Source organism: Artemia franciscana, chromosome 11 (genome assembly GCF_032884065.1).
Source record: "Artemia franciscana chromosome 11, ASM3288406v1, whole genome shotgun sequence".
In the NCBI taxonomy this organism is placed as follows: Eukaryota; Metazoa; Arthropoda; class Branchiopoda; order Anostraca; family Artemiidae; genus Artemia; species Artemia franciscana.
The window spans coordinates 39,315,027-39,321,356 of NC_088873.1; positions in this window are offsets into that span (position 1 = coordinate 39,315,027).

Genomic DNA, 6,330 nt, shown 5'->3' on the forward strand with positions numbered 1-6,330 from the left:
CAAGCAACTGAGAAACTAAACATTTTATCAGAACTTGCTCATTAATATTTGACTCATTAATTTTTAATATTTTCTCATTAATATTGTGAAGATCGTGTATATTTTAACATAAGATTTTGATACCCAATGTCTGGGGGAATATTTCCAAAGAAATAAGCATAAAAGATAAGAATTGTATTATTCATTAGGCATTCTTATTCTACGGTAATACAGGCTATCCTTTCGAATATTTCCCTTTATTTTTAGACTCTGATTTAGTCTATTCCCATCTTTTATGCTTTTTACATATATTGTAGTTATTGCGCTTCATTGGCTGCAGTGGACCATTTTTGTGTGAATATTTTGCGATTTTCTTGCCTTTGCTATCCATGAGTCGTTTTGCGTTAAAAAAATTGCATCTATGTCAACAAAATGTTATACCTCCAGCTATACCCCAACTTTACGCCGGTTTTCTTTTTGGCAGAGAATATGTGGTTTTTATGAGAAACGGCGGCATGCAACAGATTTTTTGCCGGTGTCGTGCGACTTGCTGAAGCCAATGTTTCTTATTAGTGGGGAGTTTCAAATATCTTTTAAAAACCCCGAGTGACGTATTGTCAAAATCCCAATAAACTAACAAGTATGTTAAGCCCTTCAGAACTCCAAAGGCCCGTACTACGTAATAATGGTCGTAAATGCGAAGAAAACGCAACGCAAGCAACAACACTCAAACGTTTGTTGGATCAAGTGTTCTTCCATACTTCTTAACCTTTTGCTTTTCAATACACAGTAGTGTTCACTTCCCTCCCTGGTTGTGTTTTCATGATGTCTGTCTTTGTACTGAATAAAATACAGCAATCACTGTTCCATACATCTCAACTCAGTATGTGTCACCGTAGTGAAGTTGCTTTTGATCTTTGTGTTCAGCAGAACATAGAAGTCGTTTGAAATCAGTTTGTTCGGGGGAAAGGGATAGAATGCAACTGCTTCTTTCAAATATCTCTAGCATTTAAATTAGACCCAGTTTGAAGGCCTTAGCCTTGAAAAATTTGAAGATGGAAGTCACAATATATGTTAATGCAGAAGTTGATTTTGCTTTTTATTACCATTTTAACGGGCAGGGTTCCCGCAACGGGAGAGGGGGGCAGCAGCCCAAACCTCTTGAGATTTGGTGAAATATGAATCAATAGAATCCGAAAAAAAAATGGAGTGGCTCCAACAAAATTTCAAAGTCAAAGATTTTAATACAATTCATGACCAAGTTCAAAATACGGTAATGAAGGTCCAAAATTCAGTAGTTCAGCTCATAAATTCTGCGAAGGAAGTCTCGTAGTGATACGTATAAATTATTGAATATAGTTAAAGCCGAATTGGAATATAAAATCGCACAGCAAATTTGGAAAAAAAAATGAGGTTTTGATAAAATTTGTACGAAATTTCAATCTTATTCCTCTCTTTTCTTAAAAACCTAAGTTAATCTTTTGGAACGGATATGGTAAAACACAAAATTCCCCAACCTCGCATTTTCGTAGTTCCACCGAATCGGCCCAATTTAAATTATGAAAGCAAAATCTGTTTCTGAAAATAAACAAATTATTCACTAGCCAAATTTGAATTTTTTTGCATTGGTGTGACCTTTTGTTTTTTATTTTACATTTTCTTTCACCGAAGTTAAAGAGTAAGCAATAAAACAAGCAAATATGGCCTAGGTTGTAAGGGTTCAATAATACACTTTCAGTTCCCCGCTTCTTATAAATATTTTTAAATTTCCCTCGAGGTATTTTTCTCTCAATTTAAGCATGTAAAATTTGAAAAAATAAAATCGTTGTGGCTTTCTCAATATTATCATAGAGAATTTGAATTGGGTTTAATTAAACTTTGTTAAACCGAAAAATAATACACAATTTAATTGTTTGACGAGCAGCCATCTAAGAAGAAACAAAGCTCTGAGGACGGACGACTACAACAGTCAATGTCAATAAATGCAATTAAATAACTACAAAAAATGTATATATAATAATAACAAGTAAATCAATTATCAAAAATCAATCTCTCTCGTCAAAAAAAAAAAAAAAAAAAAAAAAAAGACCAAATAAACTATGATTCCCTATCCTCCGCTCTAAATAAATTCTTCTTTAATCTTTTCTTAAATTGCTGTGGATGTTCGGTCCCCTTAATATTCGCCAGAAGCTCATACTTCTTTAATCTTTTCTTAAATTTCTGTATATGTTCAGCCGCCAAAAGCACATTCCAAGCATTTGGTCCCAAATAGCGAATCATAAATCCTGCCTGAATGCCCGAGTGAAGAAATACCTGGGAATATATTATTCCGACATTGATATACAACAATTTCAGCCTGGTAATCCCTGAGCTGCCCAACATTAATTACTCTTAACTTACTATAGTGTGTCTCTGTATCATTTAAAAATTTTACGTATTCACCAATTATTATCACCACTTTATTTTGCAAAGTTCCGGTACATTTGTAATTAGAGCAGAAATTACTAACCCATAAAACACAACCACACAAGATATAAGGACACCTTCATTCCAAGTTAATAAATCATCCCTTATCTTAAAACTCAAACTTATCTTTACCAAAAACCCAAGGCCCCCACGATTCATTGTAGCCCCAGACATTACTTCTAGATGGTAACCTGGAAAAGAATCAAACAGTTCGTGCTAACGAACTGTAGTAAGGAGCAACCCGGCTCAATAGTAAACGAAACTCTAAAAAACGGAACTTTTGATTTTTAACGAACGTTTTTGTTAGTAAAAAATATACGTAACTTAAGAATTAACTTACGTAACAAACTTTTATATTCTTATATTTTTATTATGTGTGCGAGGGGGTTTGTACCCTCGTTAATACCTCACTCTTTACACTTAATCGTAAGTTTTGTCCCAATTCTTTAAGAATGACCCCTGAATCAGAAAGGCCGTAGAATAAATAGTTGAAATTACTAAACATACTTTAGCATAAAGAGCGAGGTGTTTATCTCCTCCTAAATACCTCGCTCTTTATGCTAAAGTATTTTTAGAACCCCTCATATGCGTAATAATCTCTGTTCGTTTTAAGTTTCAATGCTACTCCTTACTTTCAATTGAAAAAAGTTTTCATGTTTATTTTTTCATTGTTTTTTTATAGTAATACTAGAAAATCCTGTGCCCTTTTCATTGAATTTTTCTTCCCCCATGACATATTCCTCCAAGCAAAGATCCTCCCTCATAGCCCCCTCCCCTCAACCCCACCCCCAAACCAAAAAAATCCCCCTGAAGACGTCTGCACACTTTCCAATAACCATTACTATATGTAAACACTTGTCAAAGTTTGTAACTTACAGCCCCTCCCCCAGGGATTGTGGGGAAGTAAGTTATTCCCAAAGACATAGTTATTATGGTTTTCGACTATGCGGAACAAAATGGCTATCTCAAAATTTTGATCCGTTGACTTTGGGAAAAATGATCGTGGGATGGGGCCTAGGTGCCCTCTAATTCTTTTGGTCACTTAAAAAGGGCACTAGAACTTTTCATTTCCGTTAGAATGAGCCCTTTTGCAACACTCTAGGACCACTTTGTCGAAACGATGACCCCTGGGAAAAAAAAACAAAAAACAAAAAAACAAATAAACACGCACCCGTGATTTGTCTTCTGGCAAAAAATACGAAATTCCACATTTTTGTAGATAGGAGTTTGAAATTTTTATCATAGGGTTCTCTGATACGCTAAATGCGATGGTGCGATTTTCGTTAAGATTATATGACTTTTATGGGGTGTTTCCCCCTATTTTCTAAAATAAGGCAAATTTTCTCAGGCTCGTAACTTTTGATGGCAAAGACTAAATTTGATAAAACTTATATATTTAGAATCAGCATAAAAATACGATTCTTTTGATGTATCTTTTAGCATCAAAATTTTGAATCTTTGCCACAATTCTGCTTTTTAAAACAATTAAAAACTTTAGTGTAAAGAGCGAGGGCTTGCGGAGGGGACAACCCATTTCATATACGGAGTAATTTCTGTTCGTTTTAAGTTTTAATGTCGCTTCTTACTTTCAGTTATAAAAACTAGCTTTTTTTTATTTAATAAGCTGAGAGAGACTGATCCTGACTCATGAATGTTCCACAAATTCCAATTATATCCAATTCACTATGCGAATTCTAAATCAACTGTAAAATATCTAAATAATCAATCATAACGTGGCAATTCCATGTGCAAACACGAATCATTTGCTCATCTATACCTGAACTACAACCATTCTTTGATGGTCTGATAAGCGTACTTTGCCTTAGAGTTTTAATTTGATTAAGCATCAAATCATCACGTCTAATAGGACTTTCAATATGATCCTCCATCAAGAACTAATTTTCTAAATAGCTTTCCAATGCATTATTTGAATCACTATTCATCATGGATTCTAATTACCATAAAACACACCAACAGATATGACGAAAAAAATACAACAAAATAATAATAATAACAAAACAACAGCAAAACACCTACACATAAAAAGAAAGAAAAAAAGATAGGGGTTGAGTAGCCTACATGAAAATAAATGAAAAAAAAAACACCATATTTAACACAATTAACAAACAGTCACTGTATGAACACTTCAAAATGTGTCAGCAAGTGATTTCACACTAAAGCAGTTCAAATTTCAGAGTAAAGTAGTTCAAATGTTTTGTTAATACACGACACATTGAGGTTGTTTTAAAGGGAAGGAAGACAAAGTTTAAGGAAAATGACACTTTGTAATCCACTAAATTCAAAATATTTCGCCGGTTCCTGACATACTGAGTCACTTGAAAGACAGAAACTTATATTCATTAATCCGAGATTGATATTGAAAAAAAAGAAAAATTTCTCCGCAGATACTCCCCCCCCCCATGTAAAATCCCCCCAGAAAATTTATTCGGACAATTCCATCCTCACTGAAAAATCACCCACAAGAAATATCCTCAGATTGCTCCATATGGAAAATTTTCCCTTGCCTACTTTCATCTAAACAAAACATTGTTTATAAATTCAATTTTCGATCGTTTTTAAAATCCTGCCAGAAATCCTCCTTCTTGGAAATTTCCCCGGAAACCTTCCCCTCCTTCTCCGATGGAAAGGTTCACCCGTGGAAAATTCCCCATTGAGAATTTCTGCCATGGGAAATTCACCGTGGGGAGTTTCTCCCAGAGAATAACCCTCCCTCCCCACAGAAAAAAGGCCAATTCCAACAGCACTGAAAGTTTCCTACGGTTATTTCCCCACGACATTTCCAAATGTAAAATTGACTTGCCAAAGAAAAATTAAGACAAATAAAAAAAATTTGCTATGGGAATTCGAGCAAATTGCACCTGTGTAAAATTTCCCCTGGAAAGATGGGCCCGAAAATAGCCCTCTCTAAGGAAAATTCCCTCCGTTGAAGCCCCCCATGCAGAAAACCCCTCCACTTCCAGGAAAAGTCTGTATATACCCTAATAGTAAATACTTTTGTACGCAGTGTGCATATTCTGTAACTTACAGTGCTTTCCCCAGAGGCTGGGAAAAATATTTACTATCGGGACATAAACGGACTTGAGGCGTGTCATCCCCAGAGGCATAGTTGTTGGATCTTTCAATTCTGCTGAACAAAATAACTGTTCCAAAATTTTTATGAGATGACTTTTGGGGAAAAGAAGAAGGGGACTAGTTGCCATCCTTTTTTTGGTTACTAAAAAGGGCACTAGAGCTTTTTACATCAGTTCCAATGGATCCTCCTCCAACCTTCTAGGACGATACGACCGCCCCTTGGGGAAAAAAACAACAAATATCATTCTTCTGGCTGCTAACGCGATACTCTTAATTTTGAAGTGATTCAGACCCTCTCCGCCTCTGGTTACGCCCTTGTTTCCAACAGATTTTTTTAAAATAAATATAGCGAGAAAAGAGAGTTACGCCAAAACAGACGATACAAAGACTTAACAGATTGACTTATTCCTACAACTTTGTGAGATTATCAGTATGTTTTTCCTGGTAAGGATTTGGCATAAAAGAGCATTTTATGCTGATGTTTTATTAAAGGGGAGGGGCTTTTTCGATATGTCTCTAACTGGAAATTTTTCACTATTCTCCATTTTCTATGAAAGTGAATTAAACTGTACTTGTACAGAAGTTCTCTATTTTTTTATGTCTTTTGACTTAAGCATTTTTGTTTGTCAGCATTTGCGTTTACATAAAGCAAAAATATTTTTGAACACATATAGTAGAATCTGAGACGGTTAGAAAACACACTTTATTCTCACATTGAATACATACAAATAAATTTTGCGTTCTTAGGGACGACTTAAAGCACTTGTATCGCAAAAGGAAAAACTGAAACAA